Genomic DNA, 27,209 nt, shown 5'->3' on the forward strand with positions numbered 1-27,209 from the left:
GATCAAAAAACTCCCACAAACAAAAGCCCAGGACCAGATGGCATCACAGATATATTCTACCAAATATTTAAAGAAGAGAAAATACCTATTTTTCTCAAACTGTACCCAAAAATAGAAATGGAAGGAAAGCTTCCAAATTCATTCTATGAGGACACCATTATCCTGATACCAAAACCAGATAAAGGCCCCACCAAAAAAACAACTATGGGCCAATATCCCTGATGAACATGGATGCGAGAATTCTCAATAAAATACTAGCAAATCAAATCTAACAGTAGATTAAAAAAATTATTCATCACAATCAAGTGGGATTTATTCCACAGTTGCAAGAATGGTTCAGTATTCACAATCAATCAAAGTGATACAGCACATTAATAAAAGAAAAGATAAGAACCATATGATCATTTCAATAGATGCAGAAAAAGCATTTGATAAAGTAAAACATCCACTCATGATAAAAACCCTCAACAAAATACATTTAGAGGAAACACATCTCAATATAATAAAGGCCACATACAAAAACCCACATCTAATATCATCCTCAATGGAGAAAAACAGCTTTTCCTGTATGGTCAAGAATAAGACAGAGATGCCACTGTCACCAGTTACTTGACAGAGTACTGAAAGTCCTACTGACAGCAATCAGGCAACAAAAAGAAATCAAAGACATCCAAATCAGAGACATCAAATCCAATAAAAGACATCAAACTTTCACTATTTGCAGATGACATGATACTCTATAGAGAAAACCCAAAGACTCCACCAGAAACTGCTAGAACAGATATAGAAATTCAGTAATGTCCCCAGCTTCAAAATCAATGTACAGAATTCTGTGGCGTTTTTATACACCAATAATAAAGCAACAGAAAGAGAAATTAAGAGATCAATCCCACTTACAATTGCACCCAAAACCATAAGATGCCTAGGAATTAACCTAACCAAAGGGGTAGAGATGTACTCTGAAAACTATAAATCACTGATAAAAGAAATTGAAGGTAACACAAAGAAATAGAGATGTTCCATGCTCATGGAGCAGAAGAACAAATATTGTTAAAATGCCTATACTACCCATAGCAACCTACACATTAAAAAAAAATCCCTATCAAAATATCAACAGGAGTTTTCTCAGTGCTAGAACAAACAATCCTAAAATTTGTGTGAAGCCACAAAAGATCCCAAGAACCCAAAACAACCTTGAAAAAGAAAAACGAAGCTGGTGGCATCACAATTCCAGACTTTAAGTTATATTACAAAGATAGAGTGATCAAAACAGTATGGTACTGGTGCAAAATAGACACAGAGATCACTGGAACAGAATAAAAAACCCAGAAATGAATCCACAAATGAATCAAATAATCTTCACCAAGTCAAGAAATAATATCCAGTGGGAAAAAGACAGCCTCTTCAACAAATGGTGTTGGGAAAACTGGCAGCAACATGCAAAATGATGAATTCGACAACTTCCTTTTACAACATACACAAAACCAAATTCCAAATGGATTAAAGACCTAAATATTAGATCTGAAACCATAAAAGTCCTAGAGGAGAACACAGGTGGTAATCTCTTTGACACCGTCCATAACAATTTCTTTCTAGATGTCTCCTGAGGCAAGGGAAACAGAAGTAAAAACAAACTATTAGGACTTTATTAAAAGAAAAAGCTTCTGCACAGTGAAGGAAATAATCAAAAACAGAAAGTCAATCTACAGAATTGGAAAAGATAATTGCAAATGATATACCTGATAAAGGGTTAATATCCAAAATATATAAAGAACTTATAAAACTCAACATTCAAAAAACCAAATAATCCAATTATAAAATGGCAGAAGACATGAATAGACATTTTTTCCAAAGACATATAAATGGCCAGCAGACACATGAAAAGATTCTCAATACTACTCATCATCAGGGAAATACAAATCAAAACTACAATGAGATATTACCTCACACCTATAAGAATGGATAAAATCAACAACACAAGAAACAAGAGGTGTTGGTGAGGATATAGAGAAAGAAGAACTCTCTTGCACTGCAAAGTGGTGCAGCTACTCTGGAAAATAGTATGGATGTTCTTCAAAAAGCTAAAAACAGACCTATCCTATGATTCAAATATATAAATATATATCTACACACACTTACAATAGAATATATATATATATATATATATATATATATATATATATATATAAGTGGAATGGAATATATACATATATATACATATACACATGTATACATGTATATTCAATGTATACAATGTATACAATGGAATATATACATATATAATATACATATGTATACATATATATGTATATATATATTCCATTCCACTAGTATATATATGTATATATATATATGTATATTCCATTTTGTGTATATGTGTGTGTGTATATATATATATATTTGTGTATGTATGTATATGTGTATATATATGTATACACACATACACAAAATGGAATATATATATACATATATATATATGTATACATATATACTAGTAGAATGGAATATATATATACACACATATACACAAAATGGAATAGGATATATATATATACACAAAATGGGATATTCAGTTATAATTCCATATACACAAAATTGAATATTAATTCAGTTATAATTCCATATACACAAACAGAATATTAATTCAGTTATAAAAATGAGATCTTGTCCCTTGTAAGGACATGGATGGAGCTAGAGAGTATTATGCTAAGCAAAATAATTCAGTCAGAGAAAGACAAAACCATATGATTTCTCTCATATGTGAAATTTAAGAAACAAAACAAAATGAATATAGGGTTAAAAAGAGTGGAAAACCAGAAACAGACTCTTAACTTAATAGAGAACAAACTGATGGCTATCAGAGGGATGTGAGCAGGGGGGGATGGGCTAAATAGGCGGTAGGTATTAAGGAGGGCACTTGTTGTGGTAAGCACCATGTGTTGTATATAACTGTTTACTCCCTATATTGTAGACCTGACACTAATGTTTATACAGTATGTTAACTTAACTGGAATTTAATAAAACCTTAAAAGCCAGTGTTATGGAAATGGACAGTGGTTTTGGTGGCACAACGTTGTGAGTATATTTAACACTACTAAATTGTGCATTTAAATGTGGTTAAAATGACATATTGTATGTTATGTATATTTTACCACAAAATTTAAAATTGATAAATAACTTCAGATTACTCCAAGGGTTAGGTGGCTTCACAGTTAGATATCCCAAACATTTAATGAATAAACAGTACTATCTTACACAGAATCCCCCAGAAAATAGAGAAAGAATATTCCTCAACACATTCTGTGAGGCCAGTATTGCCTTGGCATCACAATCAGAAAAGACAATATGAGAAAAGAAAACCACAGGCCAAATTTATCAGGAATTTAGGTGTGAAAATCCCAAACAAAATGTTAGCAAATCAAATTTACTGATATATAAAAATATAACAGATTATGACCAAGTGAGACTTATTCTATGAATGCAATGTTGATTCAATATCGGAAAATCAAACAATGTAATTCACCATATCAATATACTACAGAAAAAAAATGACCATTTGAACAGATTAAAAAAAAGAAAAGAAAAAGAAACCAAAAACATCTGACACAATCCCACATCCATTCCCAACAAAACTCTCAGCAAACGTGGAATACAAGGGAACTTTCTCAACCTGAGAAAGGGTATTTCTGTTAAAAAAAAAAAACAAAAAAACTTACTTAATGGTGAAAGACTAAATGCTGTCCCTTTACAATCAAGAACAATGCCAATATGTCCACTCTCACCGCTCCTATTCAGCATCATACTAGAGATCCTAGACAAAGCACTAAAGAAGGGCAGGGGGAGAAATAATAGAGATTGAGAAGGAAGAAATACAGCTGCTTCTGTTTGTACATTACATAATTATTACATAGAGAATCTTTAAAAATATACAAAAAAATCACTAGAGCTAGTAAGTGAATTTAACAAATCCACAGCTTACAAGATCAATATAAAAATATCATTTTTTAAATAAAATAGGAATGAAATAATGAATATTTAAATTTTTTTAATTTTATTTTTTAATATGAAATTTATTGTCAAATTGGTTTCCATACAACACCCAGTCCTCATCCCAACAGGTGCCCTCCTCAATGCCCATCACCCACTTTCCCCTCCCTCCCACCCCCCATCAACCCTCGGTTTGGATATTTAAATTTTATTTTATTTTTTTTAAATGTTTATTTATTTTTGAAAGAGAGAGAGAGAGTGGGGTAGGGGTAGTGAGAGAGGGAGACACAGAATAGAAAGCAGGCTCCAGGCTCTGAGTTTTCAGCACAGAGCCTGACATGGGGCTTGAACTCACGAACTGTGAGGTCATGACCTGAGCCAAAGTTGGACACTCAACCGACTGAACCACTCAGGTGCCCCAGGATATTTAAATTTTAAAGAATAGTGCCATTAATTTTCTTTTTTTAAGTATTTTATTTTTATATTTTTTAAGTTCCGTTAGTTAATATACAAGTGTAATATTAGTTTCAGATGTACAATTTAGTAATTCAACATAAAACAGTTGGTACTCATCACAAGTGCACTTCTCAATCCCCATGACCTTATTTAAACCATCCCCCTACGCACCTACCATTTATAATAGCACCAATAAACATGAAATACTTCAATGTAAATATAATATGTGTAAGGTCTGTGTGTTTAAAATTAACAAAACACTGATGAGAGAAATTAAAGAATATCTAATAAATGTAAGGGTATACCATGTTCATGAATTGAAAAACTCAACATTGTTAAATGTAAAATGTCCCCAAAGTTTTTCTATAGATTCAGTATAAATCCCATTTATAGTCCCTGAAAGATTACTTGTAAAAATCAATAAGCTGGTTCTAAAATTTATATGAAAAGCCAAGGGAACTAGAATTATTAGATAAGCAATAAATTTCTTTATGATTTAAGCACATTTAGTTGAGTTTTATTTGTTGCAGCTAAAAGCATCATAGCCAATAAGAAAGCAATTGTTTTGGCAATAATATTTCTTAATGATGCCCAGATGTAAAATAAAATAGTCTTGCCAATTCAGGATGATAAATCTCATTAAAGATACTTGAAATATTCATTTATAATATATTCTTCATAAGATGTTCAATAAATAATAATATTTGTTAATTATTTGTTGTAGGCCAGCACTCTTCTACATGCCTTAAATATATTAAATGATTTAATACTTATGATTCTATGATTTGGGTACTATAAGCCCATTTTAATTGGGAATTAAGAGCTAAGAGAAGTTAAGAGAAGGTAAATCTTCATCATCATGTGCTGAGTAAGTGGAAGGAGTGTTATTTGTATCCAGGCAGTGTGGCTTCAGAGCAATAGCACTTGACCATTACTCTAATGTGAACTCTTTCTACAGTATGGATACTTACCTACTATTTGTATTTCATTATAGATAATCACATACAATCCCATATGGAATTCTAACAACTATTTTTTAATAATAAACTTATTTTAAATTTTTAATAATATTAACAGAGTTCTTATATGTTGAACTAACAGAATCACAGATTTAGAACCTTTTGTTTTTTTTTTAAATTTCATGCACTTACATTTTTAGACATCTACTGTGATTTTAATTCTGCTAAAAGGAGAACATCTGCCAAATATTTGCCTTTTTTTTGGCTGAGTTCATCTACGTTGGTGGAGGAAGCAACAAAGAGGAACCACAACTCCAAATCTAATTCTGAAGAACAACACATAACAGTATAGAACTATCCTTGTCTGCTTAGAGTAGGGACTAATGAAAGATAAACCTGGGCAAGGCCAGGCACATATCTGAGAGTTTGGGAAGAGCATATTTTATTTTTAATTCAGAGAATATATGGATTTAATTTTACAAGACTAAATTATTGAATTACTGAAGATTCTTTTCATTCTAGAGGAGATAAATTGAATTTACTAAGTTGATACTATGTATGTGTCAGTTTTCTATCCCTGCTTTAACAAATTACCACAAACCTGGGGGCTTAAAACAGCACACATTTATTAGCTTACAGTTCTGTAGGTGAGAGATCTGACATGGGTTTCAAAGGGCAAAAATCAAGGTATTGGTAGGCTGCATTCCTTTCTGGAGATTGTAGGGGGAAATCTGTTACCTTCTCATTGGTTTGTGTGCAAAATTCATTTTCTGCAGTTGTAGGGCCTATGTTCATGTTTTCTTGCTGGCTGTAAGCTGAGGGCCATTTACAGCTTCTAGAGGTCACTAGGTGCTTTTTCTGTCTTCAAAGCATTGACAGCTTGAATCCTTTTCATATTGCATCTTTCTGACTTGCTCTTCTTTAATTGTCTTCCACTTTTTATTTAATGTTTATTTACTTTTGAAAGAGAGAGAGCAAAGAGGGGAGGGGCAGAGAGAGAGGGAGACAGAGAATCTGAAGCAGGCTCTGCACTGCCAGCGCAAAGCCTGATGTGGGGCTCAAACCCAAGAACCATGAAATCATGACCTGAGCTACAGTAGGAAGTTCAACTGACTGAGCCACCCAGGCACCCCTAATTATCTTCCACTTTTAAGGACTCACATGTTTACATTGGGCAAGGGTAATTTCTTTATTCCAAGGTCCTTAACCTTAATCACATTTTCAAAGTCATTTTTTTGCCATGTAAAGCAAAATATTTACAAGTACCAGGGATTAGAATGTGGGCATCTTTGAAGGACTATTATTCTGGCTACTATAAAGCATTGGTGAAGAATGTTTGCAGCTACAAATAAAAAACCTGACTATAGTGACTTAAAGAAATAGGGATATATTTTTTCTGTGATAAAATGAGATCTGGAGGCAGTGAGATCAAAGTTGGGTTGTCCATCGGGATCTTTTATTTCTTTTCTCTTTCATCTTTCTACTCCACCATCTTTTTTTTTTAATGTTTATTTTTGAAAGAGAGAGAGCATGGATGGGGAGAGGGGCAGAAAGAGAGGGAGACACAAATGTGAAGCAGACTCCAGGCTCTGAGCTGTCAGCACACAGCCCAGTGCAGGGCTTGACCTCACGAACCATGAGATCATGACCTGAGTCAAAGTCGGAGGCTTAACCAACTGAGCCACCTAGACACCCTGTCTACTCCACCATCTTTAATGTGTTTGCTGCTGCTGTTGTTGCTGCTGCTGCTGCAGTTCTAGACACTATGTCTGCATTGAAGGCCAGAAAGAAAAGGGAGACACATTCTAGAATCCTTCCTTCAAACTTCTCTTATGCGTCCTTGCTTAGAACTGGATTTTATGGCCACTTTTTTTTCTAGGAAGTATGAAAAATAGAGTTTCTGGCAAAGATAATCTATGTTGTCTGGGAACCCTGGAAAGTCATCTCATGAAACTATCATGGGAAATATCTGGGGTTTTTAGGCAAAGAAGAACAAAGGAGAGTTCTTGGCTAGGCAGTGAACAATGGGTTATCTTACAGAATCAAAGGAAAAGTAAAGCAACTAAGAGTCAGAAGAGATATACCCAGCATGTCTCCAAGAATTTGATCAGTAGGAACTCATGAGGCTTCACTCCCTGGATACTGCAATTACATGATTTTCCTCCAACAACTCCTCATCTCTGGATTCTTACTTCCAGATTTTAAATCCCTGGGAGAAACAATTTGACTCAGGTTAGGTCAGATGCCCACCTTTGGGTTGATTAACTATGGCTCTGAGGTCAGGGGCATTTATGCAGATGAGTCCTAACCCTAGAAGTCTGTCTGCGTTTGGGGACTGTTCTTAGAGAAATAGTCATTATGAGATGGACCTTTAACCAAGAGATGTCTTATACTTACAAAGTAAACATGGATAAAGGACACTTAAAAATTAAAATTCTGACTATATGGCTGTGTAATGATTTTATTATGTGATAATAATGGCCAACATAATGTAGTAGCAGAAGTTTTTCAAAATGATGTTGGAATATAGTCACTAAATCAAATGGATGTTACCATCTTATATAACTCATGTAATGAGGACTAAAGTTAATGTGCTAATGCAAAGAATATCTAGTGAGGACTCTACCAAAAATATAAAGTGTAAGAATAAATTTTTACAATAATAATTAAGAAGTGATAACTTTACTGTTGCTTATTTATTCCTCTGGAAATGATTTACCTATATGGGTGATTTTGGATAGTGGTCTATAGCAGACATTTGTTGGTAAGTTGGCTGTGAGGCATCAGTGGAGTGCATTTATTGACATGTGAACTTGTATAACAAATTGCAGTCTGTTCTCACTGGGATGTTTTGTTGAAAAAATAATTGAATTAATTTTGGGAGAGAGGGCCAACCTGGTGGAGAAGTAGGGGCATCCATATGTCCTACATCTCTCAAAGAAGTGTAGAAGCCAAAGGACTTTGAACACCAGAGCCTGGAAGGAAAAGAGACTGAATCTACTAGGAAGAAAATAGGAAAGCTGGAAAAAGGATAGGTGGGTAACTGCGAACTGGGGGAGATTAAAAAAAAAGCCATGCTGGCATGGAAGGGAGGGACCCCCTTCTGCGGAGAGACAAAGGGAAGAGAAAGAGTGGCTAGGGAAGTGCAGGACCATAGCTGGACAGGACAAAGACCTCAGACTGAGACTGAGAGGGATCTGATCTCTAACTGCGGGGCTTCCTTCTGCCTGGGGCCCTCCCTGTTCACGCACCTGGGGAGAAGGGGAGCCAGCCCTGGGTGTGGAGGTAGGTCAGAGGCTCAGTCCACAGCTGGAGAAAGTGGTTCCCTCCCTGGAGGGCTGCATGATAGCATAGAACCTGCCTGCGTCTGCGTCTCCCCCCCCCCCCCGCCCCCGACAGTGGCTGGGTGGAGGGCTCAGTTTGCAGAAGGATAAGGCGGCCGTTTCCGTTTCTGTGGAGTGCTGTGGGAAAAGACAAAGCCTGCCTGCTTCTGCCACCCCTGGGGGCTCATGGCTAGGGCGGTGGCTCATTCCACAATAGGAGAAGTCAGTCCTTCTTGAAGTGCTGTGACACAGACAAAGCCAGCCAGGGCCACATATAGCCACAATGAGAGGCACTTCCCCAGTGCCAGAGAGCATGGACCAGGACTTTGAATCCTAGCCAAGCGGGGGGGGGGGGGGGGAAGGGTTTGTGGAGCAAGAAGGACCACCCTGTCTGCGCTTGCAGTACAGTGAGGATGTCTCAAATGGAGTCCACTGGGTCTGGCTCTGTGGAGAAGAGATTGGGAGATTACCATCCCCCCCCGGCATCCCTGCTTCTGCCACCACTGCCACCACCAAGGCTGGGACTCAGGGATCAACTCCTGGGGCTCATAGTGGAGGTGGGTTCAGAATAAGCCAAACCACACCCCCTTGCACTGGGTAAAAGCTATCCACCAGAGCAGCAGAGACCCTGCGGACAGCTCCTCCTGACAAGTGATGCAGCACTGCCTGGATTAACTCTACGTCAATTCTGGATATATAGATATATTCTTCACCACTACCCCCCCCCCCCATTTCTCCTCCTTATCTCTTCCCTCCCCTAGGCTGGTTACTCTGGTTATTGATCTGTCTAAACAGGCATATTTAATCCATTGTCTTGATACATGTTCTACACCTCTGTCTTTACACTCCTTTCTCTCTCTCTGGAATAATCAAGCCATATAGTTTCCCTGTCTGGGTAATTTTATCTTCTTTTTCCTTCCACACCTCCTTCTTTATTTTCCTTTCTCTCTTTCTGGATTAAGCCTTTTAGTCTCTCTGCCTAATCAACATTTATCCTCCTCCCCTCCCACTCCTGTCATTTCTCTCTTTGTATATGCTCTTCCATCAGCACTGCCTCCACCCTCTTCTTTACTTGTAGTAGGTGCTTTTTGTTTTTTTTGTTTTTAGCCTTTGGTTTTTGTTTTTGTTTATTTGTGTTATTTGTCTGTGTGTTTGCATGTTATCGTCTCCTGTTTGTCTATCTGTTTTCCTTTACAAGGCTACTCCAAGGAACAAATCAAAGCACACCAGGTGGAAGGCACAAAATATTACTATGAGTATGGTAATAAAATTACCAAAGTCACAACAACAGAGAGCAAGTAACAATCCCCGAGAAAACACCTCCTGGAGGGCCAGGTCCTGGACAGTGTATGACCCTCTTTTTTAATATAGCAGTGCTTGCAAGTGCAGAGCACACAAGATTTTAAAATGCATAAGGGACAGAAAATAACCAAAATGATAAAACGGAAGAATTCTCCTCAGAAGAAACTCCAGGAAGTAGCAACAGATAATGAATTGATCAAAAACGATTTAAGTACTATAACGGAAGAATTTAGAATAATAGTCATAAAATTAATTGCTGGGCTTGAAAAAAGCATGGAGGGCAGGAGAGAATCTATTGCTACAGAGATCAAGGGACTGAAAAATAGTCATGACGAATTAAAAAATGCTATAAATGAAGTGCAAAGTAAAATGGTGGTGGCCATAGCACAGATTGAATAGGCAGAGGAGAGAATAGGTGAATTAGAAGATAAAATTATAGAAAAAAAAGCTGAGAAAAAGATTAAAAAAATCCAGGAGTATGAGGGGAGAATTAGAGAACTAAATGATGCAATCAAACGGAACAATATCCATATCATAGGAATTCCAGAAGAGGAAGAGAGAGAGAAAGGGGCTGGAGGTGTACTTGAACAAATCATAGCTGAGAACTTCCCTGATCTGGGGAAGGAAAAAGGCACTGAAGTCCAAGAGGCACAGAGAACTCCCTTCAGACGTAACTTGAATCAATCTTCTGCATGACATATCATAGCGAAACTGACAAAATAAAATAAAGAGAAAATTCTCAAAGCAGCTAGGGATAAACACACTCTAACTTATAAAGAGAGACCCATAAGACTAGTGGCGGCCCTATCTACTGAAACTTGGCAGACCAGAAAGGAATGGCAGGAAATCTTCAATGTGATGAAAGGAAAAAATATGCAGCCAAGAATCCTTAATCCAGCAAGTCTGTCATTCAGAATAGAAGGAGAGATAAAGGTTTCCCCAGACAAACAAAAACTGAAGGAATTCATCACCACTAAATCAGCCCTACAAGAGATCCTAAGAGGGATTCTGTGGGTGAAATGTTGCAAGCACCACAAAGTACCAGAGACACCACTACAAGCATGAAACCTACAGATATCACAATGACTCTAAACCCATATCTTTCAATAATAACACTGAGTGTAAATAGACTGAATGCTACAACCAAAAGACATAGGGTATCAGAATGGATAAAAAAACAAGATCCAACTATTTGCTGTCTACAAGAGACTCATTTTAGACCTGAGGACACCTTCAGATTGAAAGTGAGGGGATGGAGCACTAACTATCATGATATTGGAAGTCAAAAGAATGCTGGAGTACCCATACTTATATCAGACAAACTAGAGTTTAAATTAAAGGCTGTCACAAGAGATGAAGAAGGGCATTATATCATAATTACAGGGTCTATCCATCCGGAAGAGCTAACAATTATAAATGTCTATGCACCAAATATGGGAGCCCCCAAATATATAAAACAATTAATCACAAACATAAGCAACCTTATTGATAAAAATGTGGTAATTGCAGGGGACTTTAATCCTCCACTTATAGCAATGGATAGAATATCTAGACACAGGATCAATAAAGAAACAAGGGCCATGAATGATACATTGGATCATATGAACTTGACAGATATATTTAGAACTCTGCATCCCAAAGCAACAGAATATACTTTCGAGTGCACATGGAACCTTCTCCAAGATAGATCACATACTGGGTCACAAAACAGCCCATCAGAAGTATAAAAGAATTGAGATAAAACCATGCACACTTTCAGACCACAATGCTATGGAGCTTGAAATCAACCACAGGAAAAAGTCTGGAAAACCTCCAAAAGCATGGAGGTTAAAGAACACCCTACTAAAGAATGAATGGGTCCACCAGGCAATTAGAGAATAAATTAAAAAATACATGGAAACAAATTAAAATGAAAATACAACAATCCAAACACTTTGGTATGCAGTGAAGGCAGTCCTGAGATGAAAATACATTGCAATCCAGGCCTAACTCAAGAAAAAAGAAAAATTCCAAATACAAAATCTAACGGCACACCTAAAGAAAGTAGAAGCAGAACAGCAAAGACACCCCAAACCCAGCAGAAGAAGAGAAATAACAAAGATCAGAGCAGAAATAAACAATATAGAATCTGAAAAAAACTGTAGAGCAGATCAATGAAACCAAGAGTTGGTTTTTTGAAAAAATAAACAAAATTGATAAACCTCTAGCCAGGCTTCTCAAAAAGAAAAGGGAGATGACCCAAATAGATGAAATCTTGAGTGAAAATGGAATTATTACAACCAATCACTCAGAAATACAAGCAATTATCGGAGAATACTATGAAAAATTATATGCCAACAAACTGGACAGCCTGCAAGAAATGAACAAATTCCGAAGAAAGTATATTCTGTTGCTTTGGGATGCAGAGTTCTAAATATATCTGTCACACTTCTAAACTCAAACAGGAAGAAATAAAATACTTGAACAGACCCATAACCAGCGAAGAAATTGAATCAGTTATCAAAAATCTCCCAACAAATAAGAGTCCAGGACCAGACAGCTTCCCTGGGGAATTCTACCAGACATTTAAAGCAGAGATAGTACCTATCCTTCTCAAGCTGTCCCAAAAAATAGAAAGGGAAGGAAAACTTCCAGACTAATTCTATGAGGCCAGCATCACCTTGATTCCGAAACCAGACAGAGACCCAGAAAAAAAAAAAAGAGAACTACAGGCCAATATCCCTGATGAATATGGATGCAAAAATTCTCACCAAATATTAGCAAAGCGAATTCAACAGCATATAAAAAGAATTATTCACCATGATCAAGTGGGATTCATTCCTGGGGTGCTGGGCTGGTTCAATATTTGCAAATCAATCAATGTGATACATCACATTAATAAAAGAAAAGATAAGAACCATATGATTCTGTTAATTGATGAATAAAAGCATATGACAAAATACAGCATCCTTTCTAAATAAAAACCCTCGAGAAAGTCCGGATACAAGGAACATACTTAAGCATCATAAAAGCCATTTATGAAAATGCCACAGCTAATATCATTCTCAATGGGGGAAAACTGAGAGCTTTCCCCCTGAGATCAGTAACACGACAGGATGTCCACTCTCACCAATGTTGTTTAACATAGTTTTGGAGATTCTAGCATCAGCATTCAGACAACAAAAGGAAATCAAAGGCATCCAAATTGGCAAAGATGAAGTCAAGCTTTCACTTTTTGCAGATGACATGATACTATACATGGAAAACCTGTTAGACTCTACCAAAAGTCTGCTAGAACTGATGCATGAATTCAGCAATGTCGCAGGATACAAAATTAATGTACAGCAATCAGTTGCATTCTTATACACTACTAATGAAGCAACAGAAAGACAAATAAAGAAACTGATTCCATTCACAATTGCACCAAGATGCATAAAACACCTAGGAATAAACCTAACCAAAGATGTAAAAGATCTGTATGCTGAAAACTATAGAAAGCTTATGAAGGAAATTGAAGAAGATCCAAAGAAATGGAAAAACATTCCATGCTCATGGATTGGAAGAATAAATGTTGTCAAAATGTCACTACTACCCAAAGCAATCTACAAATTCAATGCAATCCCAGTCTGTATTGCACCAGCATTCTTCTCGAAGCTAGGACAAGCAATCCTAAAATTTGTATGGAACCAGAAAAGACCCCAAATAGCCAAAGCAATATTGAAGAAGAAAACCAAAGAAGGAGGCATCACAATCCCAGACGTTAGCCTCTACTACAAAGCTGTAATCATCAAGACAGCATGGTATTGGCACAAAAACAGACACATAGACCAATGGAATAGAATAGACACTCCAGAATTGGACCCACAAAAGTATGGCCAACTAATCTTTGACAAAGCAGGGAAGAGTATCCAATGGAAAAAAGACAGTCTCTTTAACAAATGGTGCTGGAAGAACTGAACAGCAACATGCAGAAGAATGGAACTAGACCACTTTCTTACACCATTCACAAAAGTAAACTCAAAATGGATAAAGGACCTGAATGTGAGACAGGAAACCATCAAAACCCTAGAGGAGAAAGCAGGAAAAAAACCTCTCTGACCTCAACCACAGCAATTTCTTACTTGACACATCTCCAAAGGCAAGGGAATTAAAAGTAAAAATGAACTATTGGGACATCATGAAGATAAAAAGCTTCTACACTGCAAAGGAGACAATCAACAAAACTAAAAGGCAACTGATGGAATGGGAAAAGATATTTGCAAATGACATATCGGACAAAGGGCTAGTATCCAAAATCTATAAAGAACTCACCAAACTCCACACCTGAAAAACAAATAATCCAGTGAGGAAGTGGGAAGAAGACATGAATAGACACTTCTCTAAAGAAGACATCTAGATGGCCAACAGGCACATGAAAAGATGCTCAACGTCGCCCCTCATCAGGGAAATACAAATCAACACCACACTGAAATATCACCTCATGTCAGTCAGAGTGGCTAAAATGAACAAATCTGGAGACTATAGATGCTGGAGTGGATGTGGAGAAATGGGAACCCTCTTGCACTGTTGGTGGGAATGCACACTGGTGCAGCTGCTCTAGAAAACAGTGTGGAGGTTCCTCAAAAAAATTAAAAAAATCTCCCCTATGACCCAGCAATAGCACTGCTAGGAATTTACCCAAGGGATACAGGAGTGCTGATGCATAGGGGCACTTGTACCCCAATGTTTATAGCAGCACTTTCAACAATAGTCAAATTATGGAAAGAGCCTAAATGTCCATCAACTGATGAATGGAGAAAGAAGTTGTGGTTTATATACACAATGGAACACTACTTGGCAATGAGAAAGAATGACATATGGCCTTTTGTAGCAACGTGGTTAGAACTGGAGAGTGTTATGCTAAGTGAAATAAGTCATACAGAGAAAGACAGATACCACATGTTTTCACTCTTCTGTGGATCCTGAGAAACTTAACAGAAGACCATGGTGGAGGGGAAGGGGGAAAAAGGTTACAGAGAGGGAAGGAGGCAAACCATAACCATCTCTTAAAAACTGAGAATAAACTGAGAATGGGGGTGGGAGAGAGGGGAAAGTGGGTAATGGGCATTGAGGAGGGCACCTGTTGGGATGAGCACTGGGTGTTGTACGGAAACCAATTTGACAATAAATTTCATATTAAGAAAAGAATTAATCTGATTTAAGTGTTTTTATTTTTAATATTTGTTTAATTGTATAAAACTCAGAGTAATATATGAAATATATGGTAATTTTTTTAACTAGGCATATATATATATATATATATATATATATATATATATACACACTGTTGATGATGAGATCTAAAATTCAATGTAGGGAGATGCTGAAATTCAATGTAGAGAGATCAGGAAAGATGATGGAGTAGAAAACTCCAGGAATTCTCTTCTCCACCTAGACAATAATTTTACTGGCAGATTGTGGGACTCTGGAAGTCTACTGGAAGGCCTGCAGCTTTCAGGGAAAGGCTTGGCTGACTTTAAGAATTAGGACATTCAAAAGCATTGCTTATATGGGAGAATTTAGAAAGTTACCCCACATGCCCAGGGAAAGATGCAGGTTCAGAAAAGACCCGAGAAGACCTTAATTTTACACTGTAGGCTGATACCCAGCACAGAGCACCCTTCAACACTTACAAAGCATAGCACCTCAACATGATAAAAACTATGGTTAACATCACACTCAATGGCGAAAAGCTAAAAGTTTTTCTTCTAAGATCAGAAACAAGATAAGGATGCCTGTTTTATCCTTTCTTTAGGAAAGAAGAAAGAAAGAAAGAAAGAAAGAAAGAAAGAAAGAAAGAAAGAAAGAAAGAGACATCCAAATTAGAAAGGAAGGAGTAAAATGGCATCTATTAGCAGATGACATGATATAATATACAGAAGATCCTAAAGATTTCACCAAAAAAACTGTTAGAATAAATTAAGTTAGTTGCAGGATACAAAATCAATATCCAAAAGCAGTTGCATTTTTTCACATTAACAATGAGTTATCAGAAATAGAAACTAGCAAAACAACCCCATTTATAGTTGCCTGAAAAGAACAAAATACCTATGAATAAATTTTATGAAGGAGGTAAAAATCCTGCATACTGAAAACTATAAGATGTTGATGAAAGAAATTGAAGAAGACACAAATGAATGGAAAGATTTACTACGTTCATGAATTGGAAGGATTAATATTGTTAAAATGTCTATTACTACACAAAGCAATCCATAGATTTAATGCAACTTCTATCAAAATTTCAATGGCAATTTTCACAGAAACAGAACAAATTATCTTAAATTTATATGGAACCATCAAAGATCTTGAATAGCCAAGACAATCTTGAGAAAGAACAAAGCCAGAGGCATCACACTTCCTGATTTCAAACTATAACTCAAAGCTATAGTAATCAATACACTACAGGTAAGACATACAAACACATATAAATCAAAGGAACAGAATAGAGACCCCAGGAATAAATCCATATATACATGGTCAGTTAATTTGTGACAAAGGAGTTAAGAATATATACTGGGAAAAGATAGTCTGTTGAATAAGTGGTATTGGGAAAATCGAACAAGCCATATGCAAAACTGGATGCTTATCTTACACCATCCACAAAAATAAACTCAAAATGGATTAAAGAATGAACATAAGACCTAAAATCACATAGTTTCTGGAAGAAAACACTGGGGGTAAGATCCTTGACATCAGTTTTAGCAATGATTTTTTTTAATTTGATTTAAAAAAAGGCAGTAAAAACAAGAATAAACAAGTAGGAGTACATCAAGCTAAAAAAGCATCTTTGCAGCAAAGAAAATTATCAACAAAATGAAAAGGCACCCTTTTCAAATGGGAGAAAACATTTGCAAATCATATGTCTGACAAGAAGTTAATACCTAAAATACATACAATGAACTCATAACTAGCATAAAATCTGAATAAAATTGGGGATGGGAACTAGACATTTTCCAAAGAAGATATACAGATAACCAACAGACAAATGAGAAGATGCTCAATATCACTAAATCATCAGGGAAATGCAAATCAAAATCACAATGAGCTATCATCTCACACATGATAACATGGTGTTATCAAAAAGACAAGACATAACAAATGTTGTCAAGGGTGTAAAGAAAAGGAGCCCTTGTTTACTATTGGTGAGAATATAAATTGCTACAAACAGTAGAAAACAGTATGGAGGCTCATCAAAAAGTTAAAAATAGAACTACTATATAATTCAGCAATTCCACCTCCTGAAGAAAATAAAATCACTATCTCAAAAAGATAGCTGCACCCCCATGTTCACTGTAGTATTAAAATAGCCAAGACATGGAAACAGCCTAAGTGTTCATTGATGGATGAATCATAAAGAAATATTACATATACACACACATACACATGATGGAATACTATTTAGTCATAAAAATTCATGCCATTTGTGGTTACGTGGATAGACCTTGAGGGCATTGTGCTAAATAAAATAAGTCAGACAGAAAAATATAAATACTGTATGATTTCATTTATATGTGGAATCTAAAAAAAAAAAAAAAAAACCCACAAAAAAGAACTTGTAGAATCAGAAAACAGATTGATGGATACCAGGTGGTGGGGATGGTGGAAATGAATAGAGTTGGTCAAAGGTACAGACTTCTAGTTATAAGATAAATATGTTCTGATATACAGTATATATATATATATATATATATATATATGATATATAGTATACACCATGTTGATTATATTTAATAATACTGTATTGTATATTTGAAAGTTGCCAACAGAGTAAATCTTAAAAGTTCTTATCACAAGAAAACATTTTTGTATTTATGTGCGGTGATAGATGATAGCTAAACTTTTTATGGTGCTCATTTTGCAACATATAGATATATCAGATCATTATCTGGTACATCTGAAACTAATATAATGTTATGGGTTAATTATATTTCAATAAAACTGAAAAAAAGAATTAGAGAAATGGAAGGGGAGCTGGTAAATATAGGAAACAAAAATTAGAATTGTTTACAAAAATGAACTTCTTTTTTAAATTTAATTTAATTTAAATTTAATTTAAATTTCAGTATAGTTAGCATACAGTGTTATATTAGTTTCAGGTGTACAATATAGTGATTCAACAATTCCAAACATCACTCAATGCTCATCATGACAAGTGAACTCCTTAAACCCCATCACCTACTTTACCCATCCCCCCACCCACTTCCCTTCTGGTAACGGTCAGTTTGTTCTCTGTAATAAAGAGTCCACATCATGGTTTGTTTCTCCCTTTCTTTTATTTTTCTTTGCTTATTTGTTTTGTTTCTTAGATTCTGCAGATGACTGAAATCATATGGTATTTATCTTTCCCTGACTTATTTCACTTAGCATTATACCCTCTAGATCTATCCATGTCATTTCAAATGGCAAGATTTCATTCCAATTATTGCTGAATAAAACTATAGTAAGATCTCCTCACACCTGTCAAAATGGCTAAAATCAAAAACACAAGAAACAAGTGTTGGCAAGGATGTGGAGGAAAATGAACTCCCTTGCACTGTTGGTGGGAATGCAAACTGGTGCAGCCATTCTGGAATGGAGGTATGGAGGTTCCTCAAAAAGTTAAAAATAGAACATAGGGGAAGGGAAGGACATAAAAAGAGAGACGGAGACATACGAGGAGAGACTCTTAAATACAGAGAACAAACTGAGGGTTGCAGGGGGGGCGGGAGGATGGGCTAAATGGGTAATGGGCATTAAGTAGGGCACTTGTTGGAATGAGCACTGGGTGTTACATGTAAGTGATGAATCACTAAATTCCACTCCTGAAACCATTATTACGCTATATGTTAAATAACGTGGATTTAAATTTTAAAACAATTTAGGTCTCAAATAAATGTATTTGCTCTTATAAAAAAATAAAACTACCGTATGATCCATTAATCATACTGCTGGGTATTTGCCTCCAAAATATTAAAAAAAAAAACTAATTCAACAGGATACATATACCCTTATGTTTATAGCAGCATTATTTACAATAGCTAAATGATGGAAGCAGCCCAACTGTCCATCAATAAATAAATGGATAAAGAAGATGTACCATATATATACAATAGAATATTATTCAGCCACAAAAATGAAGTTCTTGATATATTTTTCCATTTACACAAAACAACACAGTACAGCCAAAGATGTTCTGAAGAAATCTTGGGAAAAGAGAAAACAAACCTATAAAGATTAAGTTTTTATAGCATTGGGAGGGGCACCTGGGTGGCTTAGTCGATTAAGTGTCTGACTTGATTTTGTTCTTTGTGAAAGTGCCTCGAAATAAACTCAACTGCTATGGTACAAATATATTTGCAAGTTTGTGGAAATGGAAAAGGTCTCAGAAAATATCCTAGCAAACATCAGAAATCTATCATACAATTGCACTTTTTAAACATAAGGTAAGGGTCTTATCCCACTTCGTAAATAGTTTCTAGCAATAAAAAGTCACATAAAAGTGTCAGACTGTGTGGCATATGCCCTAATGCACCCAATAATTCAAAAGTTTGTCTGTCTGCCTTTCTTTCTTTTGCCTCTGATTTCCAGAGTTACCACATTAAAAGATATAAATGTTCAATTTTCAAAAATCAAAAAATCATAAGGCACACAAAAACAAAAAATCCAGGGAAGTCTGACTCATTCAAAGGTACAAATGATTGACAGAAATGATTACTGAGAAAGACCAAATGAGAGACTTACTAGACAAAGACTTTTTTAAGAAGTTCTTATTGGGGCGCCTGGGTGGCGCAGTCGGTTAAGCGTCCGACTTCGGCCAGGTCACGATCTCGCGGTCCGTGAGTTCGAGCCCCGCGTCAGGCTGATGGCTCGGAGCCTGGAGCCTGTTTCCGATTCTGTGTCTCCCTCTCTCTCTGCCCCTCCCCCGTTCATGCTCTGTCTCTCTCTGTCCCAAAAATAAAAATAAAAAAACGTTGAAAAAAAAATTAAAAAAAAAAAAAAAGAAGTTCTTATTTAAATTCCAGTTAGTTAACATATAATGTAATATTAGTTTCAGGTGTAGAATTTAGTGATTCAATACTTACATACCACACCCAGTGCTCATCACAACAAGTGCCCTCCTTAATACCCATCACCCATTTAACCCATCCCCCTGCTCACCTCCTCTCCAGCAACCCTCAGTTTGCTCTTCATAGTTAAGAGTCTGTTTCCTGGTTTGCCTCTCTTTTTTTCTCTCATGTTCACCTGTTTTGTTTCTTAAATTCCAAACATGAGTGAAATCATATGGTCTTTATCTTTCTCTGATTTATTTGCTTAACATAATATTCCTTTTGCTTGATAGCTACAATAGTATATTTTATTTTATTTTTTCTTCAGGTGTAGAATTTAGTGATTCATCACTTACATACAATACGCAGTACTGATCTCAACAAGTGCCCTTTGTAATACCCATCACCCAATTAACCCATCTGCCCACCCACCTCCCATCCAGCAACCCTCAGTTTTTTCTCTGTAGTTAAGAGTCTGTATTATGGTTTGCCTCTCTCTTTTTTTTCTGCCTACATTCATCTGTTTTGTTTCTTAAATTCCACATATGAACGAAATCATATATTTGTCTTTCCTGACTGACTTATTTCGCTTAGCATAACACTCTAACTCCATCTACTTCATTGCAAATCCCAAGATGTCATTCTCTTTTATGGCTGAGTAATATTCCATTACACACACACACACACACACAGACGCGCGCGCGCGCGCGTGTGTGTGTGTGTGTGTGTGTGTGTGTGTGTGTATGCCACATGTTCTTTATTCATTCATCAGTGAGTGGATATTTGCATTCTTTCCATAATTTGGCTATTGTGATATGCTGCTACAAACAGCAGAGTGCATGTATCACTTTGAATCAGTATTTTTGTATCCTTTCGGTAAATATCTACTACTGCAATTGCTGGATCGTAGGGTAGTTCTATTTTTAACATTTTGAGGAACCTCTGTACTGTTTTCCAGACTGGTTACAACAGTTCCCATCAACAGTGTAAGAAGGTTTCCCCTTTTCCTCATCTTTGCCAATATCTGTAATTCCCATGTTGTTAAGTTTAGCCATTTTGACAGGTGTGAGGTGATATCTCATTTCCCTGATGATGAATAATGTTGAGCATCTTTTCATGTATCTGGTGGCCATCTGTATGTCTTCTTTGGAAAAAATGCCTATTTGTGTCTTCTGCCCATTTTTAACTGGATTATTTTTTGGGGGGTGTTCATTTTTATAAGTTCTTTATATACTTTGGGGACTAACCCTTTGTCAGTTATGTCACTTGCAAATATCTTCTTTCATTTTGAAGGTTGCTTTTTAGTTTTGTTGATTGTTTCCTTCGCTGTGCAGAAGACTTTTATTTTGATGAGGTTGCAATTGTTCATTTTTGCTTTTGTTTCCCTTGCCTTCACTGGTGTGTCTAGTAAGAAGTTACTATGGTCAATGTTCAAGAAGTTACTGCCTGTGTTCTCCTCTAGTATTTTGATGGTTTCCTGTCTCACATTTATGTATTTCATCCAGTTTAAATTTGTTTTTGTGTATGGTATAAGAAAGTGGTCCAGGTTCATTCTTCTACATGTTGCTATCCAGTTTTTCCAGCACCATTTGTTGATAAAATGGTGTTTTTTCTACTGGATATTTTTTCCTGCTTTTTTGAAGACTAATTGACCATATGGATTTGGGTCCATTTCTGGGTTTTCTATTCTGTTCCATTGACCTATGTGTCTGTTTTGGTGCCAGTACCATATTGTTTTGATCACTACAACTTTGTAATGTAACTTAAAGTCTGAAATTGTGATGACTGCAGCTTTGCCTTTTCTTTTTCAATATTGCTTTGGAATTTGTGGTCTTTTGTGTTTCCATACAAATTATAAGATTATTAGTTTTAGCTCTGTGAAAATGCTGGTGGTATTGTGATAGGGATTGCATTAAATGTGTAGATTGCTATGAGTAGTATGGCATTTTAACAATATTTGTTCTTGAGATCCATGAGCATGAAAAGTTTTTCCATTTCTTTGTGTCATCTTCAATTTCTTTCATCACTGTTTTATAGTTTTCAGAGTACAGATCTTTTACCTCTTTGGTTAGGTTTATTCCTATGTATCTTATGGTTTTGATACAATTGTAAATGGAATCAATTGCTTGATTTCTCTTTCTGCTGCTTCATTATTGGTGTATAGTAACACAAGAAATTTCTGCATGTTGATTTTGTATCCTGCGACTTTGCTGAATTTGTGTATCTGTTCTAACAATATTTCATTAGAGTCCTTTGGTTTTTCTCTATAAAGTATCATGTTATCTGCAAATAGTGAATGAAAGTTTGACTTCTTCCTTGCTGGTTTGGATGCCTTTTTGTTTTCTTTTTCTTGTGTGATTGCTGCATCTAGGACTTTCAGTACTCTGTTAAATAACAGTGCTGAGAGTGGACACCCTGTCTTATTCCTGACTATAGAGGAGAAGCTCTCATTTCCCCCTCTTTGAGTATATTAGTGTGGAGTTTTTATATATAAACTTTATTATGTTGAGATATATTTCCTCTAAACCTACTTCGTTGAGAGTTTTTCTCATGAGTGGAAGTTATACTTTGTCAAGTATACTTTGTCAAGTGCTTTTTCTGCATCAATTGAGTGGATCATATGATTCTTATTTCTTCTTTTAATGTGATGTATGATGTTGATTGATTTGAGAATATTGAACCACCCTTGCAGCCCAGGAATAAATCCGACTCTATTATTCTGAATGAAACTTTTAATGTACTATTAGATATAATTTATTAGTATTTTATTGAAAATTCTTGCATCCATGTTCATCAGGGATATTGGCCTATAGTTCTCTTTTTTAGTGGAGTCTTTGCCTGGTTTTCATATCAGGGTAATGTTGACCTCATAGAATACATTTGAAAGTTTCCCTTCCATTTCCATTTTTTTGGGTAGTTTGAGAAGAATAGATATTATCTCTTCTTTAAATATTTGGTAAAATATACATGTGAAGCCTTCTGGCACTGTATTTTGTTTTTTGGGAGACTTTTGTTTGCTGATTCAATTTCTTTGCTTGTCATTTCTATCTTCAAGTTTTCTATTTCTCCTGTTTCAGTTTTGGTAGTTCATATGTTTCTAGGAATTTATCCATTTCTTCCTGGGTTGTCCAATTTGTTGGCAATATATTTTTTCATAACATTGTTATAACTGTATTTCTGTGATGCTGGTTGTTATTTCCCCTTGCTCATTTGTGATCTTTATATATTTGGGTCCTTTCTCTTTTGTTTTTGATAAGCCTGGCTAGAGTTTCATCAATTTTGTGACTTTTTTTTTTCCAAAGAACCAGCTCCCCTTCACTGGCCTGTTCTTTGTTGTTGTTTGTTTGTCTGTTTCCATATCATTTATTTCTGCTCTAAACTTTATTAATTCCCATTTTCTGCTGGTTTTAGACTTTATTTGTTGTTCCTTTTCTATCTTCTTTAGGTTTAAGATTAGGTTGTTGATTTGATATTTTTATTGCTTCTTGAATATGCCTGGTGTGATCTCAATCTTTTTGTACTTAAGGACTTTGTGACCTAGTATGTGATCTATTCTAGAGGATGACCCATGTGCACTTGAAAAGAATATGTATTCTCTCAGATGAGAATCTCTCAGATTCTTTTAAAATGAAATGTTATGAATATATCTGTTAGGTCCATCTGGCCCAGTGTGTAATTAAAGCCATTGTTTCCTTGTTGATTTTCTCCTTAGATGATCTATTGACATAAATGGGGTGTGAAAGTCCCATACTATTACTATATTATTATCAACATGTTCCTTTATGACTGTTATTAATTGTTTTATATATTTGGGTTCTCCCATTTTGGGTACATAAATATTTATAATTGTTAGATCTTCTTGTTTGATAGTTCCCTTTACTATGATACAGTGCCCTTCTTCATCTCTTGCAGATTTTTCCCACTCAGCATGTTGAACATATCATGTATTCTGGCTTGCCAAGTTTCTGTGAAGAGATCTGCAGCTAGCCTTGTGCATCCTCCCTTGTAATTTAGGGACTTCTTTTGTCTTGATGCTTTTATGATTTTCTTTATTATTGTATTTTGCCACTTTAAATACAAATGTCTTGGTGGTGGCCTGCTTTTGTTATTTCCAGTTTTTTTTTAATGTTTATTTATTTTTGACAGAGAAAGAGAGAGACAGAGACAGAGACAGAGCATGAGCGGGGAAAAGCAGAGAGAGAGAGGGAGACACAGAATCCAAAGCAGGCTCCAGGCTCTGAGCTGTCAGCACAGAGCCCAGCGCAGGGCTCAAACTCACAGACCACGAGATCATGACCTGAGCCAAAGTCGGATGCTCAATTGACTGAGCAACCCAGGCACCCCTCCAGTCAGATTTGAATCTCAGTTATTTCATTTTTCATTTCTGGCTGACTTTTTAAGCTATTTTATCACTTGATGTGGGTCTTCCTGATGTCTTCCATGCCTTTCTCAAGCCCAGTGAGTATCCTTATGATTGTTGCTTTAAATTGTCCATTGGGTATAATATTTATATCTGTTTCTCTTAAATCTCTGGCCATGAACTTTTCTTGTTCTTTTTTTTTTGGAATGAAGTCCTCTGTCTTGGCATTTTATCTAGAGCTCTATCTTCTTATGCGTGTTAGGAAATCTTGTTATGTTTCCTACTCCTGAGAGTAATGGCTTCATGAAGAAGAGATCATATAATGTCAGGGAGTATCACTTGTTGTGTGTGTGTGTGTGTGTGTGCACTCTGGTGCTATGTTTTGGCTGTTCTGTCCCTCAGGTTAGTCATCTGCAGAGGCTCTCTTTGCCTGCATTGGGTAGTCTTGGAGATGTCCAGAGCACGACAAGTTTTTACTAGAAATGCTCTGGTATGCTTGTTAAAAGAGGCCTAATGCTACTTCCACAAGAACTGAAGCCTTGTAGAACTCTATGGTCAGTAGATATGGTGTATTTGGGATTTTTAGCTGGTCTTCTTGGGAAGGGGCCCACTGTGCTAGTCCTTAGGCACACTTACTCAGGAAAGTCAGCACTAGCGGAGTGCAAGGGGCAGGATTCAGCGTAAGTAAGTTAGGAAGCCAGTATTGGCACTATTTACTGAGGTTGGTTTATGATGAACGGTGGGAGAGGGAAATGGTGTCAGCCAGCTCCTTTGTCCGCAGAGGGTCTCTGTGCTTGCTGCTCTCAGAGAAACACACTCAGAAGAGCGAATAATTTCCCCTCCTGTGTCCCAGGCATTTTTCAGATAACTGTTTTCATGCTGTCTGTCTTCCAGTTCCTTGCCTTCCTGGAGTACAGTGCACTTTGGCCTTATACCAGTTATGCCTGCTGGATTTTAAGAATCGAGACTTTAGGGACATACTGTGGCAGGGTCCTGAGCTGGTCTTCTGGGGGAGGGTGTCTCCATGCTGGTGTGAATGCAAGTTTGACCCAGAAGGGCACTCATGCCAGAGCACAGAGGCATGAGATTTGGAGCAAAGCAGGCTAAACAGCCAGTGTCTGGGTTAGTCACCATCAGCATGTCTCTGCATCTATGCAGAGATTGGGGTGGGGGGAAGAAATGCTGCTGACCAGCTCTTTTGTCTGGGAGACCTGTCTTACAAACACCATCTCTCACAGATGTGCTCCAAGAAGATTGAACAGTTTCTCCCCATGCTACCTAGAGGGTCCTCAGATTGCTCTGTCTACCATGGGGTTACTTGCCTGCTTTCTCTCCAGGAGTAGGGAAGTGCCTTCAGGTCTCTATCCCAACCAAGCCTGCTGACCTCTAAGACTCCAGTGTTTGAGCTCCTATGGTTGCAAAAACAAAAATCAGCCTCTCTTGTTTACACAGTCAATGGTTTTGGGGAAGTGTTCTCCTTGTGTGTATCCCTATGCACTCCACTCTCTCTTGTATTTCCCTGGGACTAGGGCTCCCTGCCTTCTGCAACACTCACAATCCGTTTCTCTGCAAATCGTGTCTCCACATTCCCTACCTTCCTCAATGTGGTGTCTTCTCTCCCCCTAGTTGTGCAGTTTGTTCTGGTTAGTCACCCTCAGCAGGTCTCTGCACCTATGCAGAGGTGGTGGGGAGAGGTCAAGTCTTCAGGTCAATTTATTGGGTATTCAGAATGATTGATAGTTATCTAGCTATGTTTGAGGGACAAGGCAAGCCTAAGGTCCTCCTAATATGCCTCCATCTTAGCTCTAGACCAAGACTTTAAAACAGTCTCCTTAAAGATACTGAAAGAGCAAAGGAACACATGGACAAAGGCAGAAAAACGATGTGTGAGCAAAATAGAAATATCAATGATAAAGGCATGGAAAACATAAAAGGACCAAAATTTAATTCTGAATTTTAAAAGTACAAATGAAATGAAAAATACATTAAGCAATTTAGAAACAGATTTTTTTTGTGGAACGCCTGGGTGGCTCGGTCAGTTAAATGTCTGTCTCTTGGTTTTGGCTCAGATCATGATCTCATGGTTTGTGAGATTGAGCCCTGATTTGGGCCCTGTGATGACAGTATGGAGCCTGCTTGGGATTCCATCTTTCCCTCTCTCTCTCTGCCCCTCCCCAGCTTTCTGTCTCTCTCTCTCAAAAATAAATAGTTAAAAAAAAGTAAAAAAAAAAAAAACATTTTGGCAGGACGATGAAGTAATAGGAGGACTTGAAGAAAGGACAATTGAAATGATCAAGTCTGAGGCACAAAAATTTTAAAAAAAGATTAAAGAAAAAAATACAGCTTTGATGACTAGGGGATATCATCAAGAAGATCCACATAAGCATTTTAGGAGTCTCTAAAGGTGGAGAGAGAGAATGAAACAGAGATATATTTGAAAAAATAATGGCTAAAAACTTCCCAAATTTGAAGCATGCTATAAATCTAGAAATCCAAGAGGCCCAACAAACCCCAAGCAGGATAAATCAAAAAGACCCTCGCTGAAACATGTTATAATCAAACTGTTGAAAGCTAAACAAAGAATCTTGAAATTAGTAAAAGAGAATTTATTCATCACATACAAGGGACCCTCATTAAAATTTCAGCATGTTTCTCACCATAAACCTGGAGGCCAGAAGGCACTGAGTTGAGATTTTCAAAGTGCTAAAAGAAGAAAACTGTCAACTGAGAATTGTATATTTAGCAAATTTGTTTGAAAAAGAGGGGAAAATTAAGACAT

Source organism: Panthera leo, chromosome B2 (assembly GCF_018350215.1).
Source record: "Panthera leo isolate Ple1 chromosome B2, P.leo_Ple1_pat1.1, whole genome shotgun sequence".
Classification (NCBI taxonomy): domain Eukaryota; kingdom Metazoa; phylum Chordata; class Mammalia; order Carnivora; family Felidae; genus Panthera; species Panthera leo.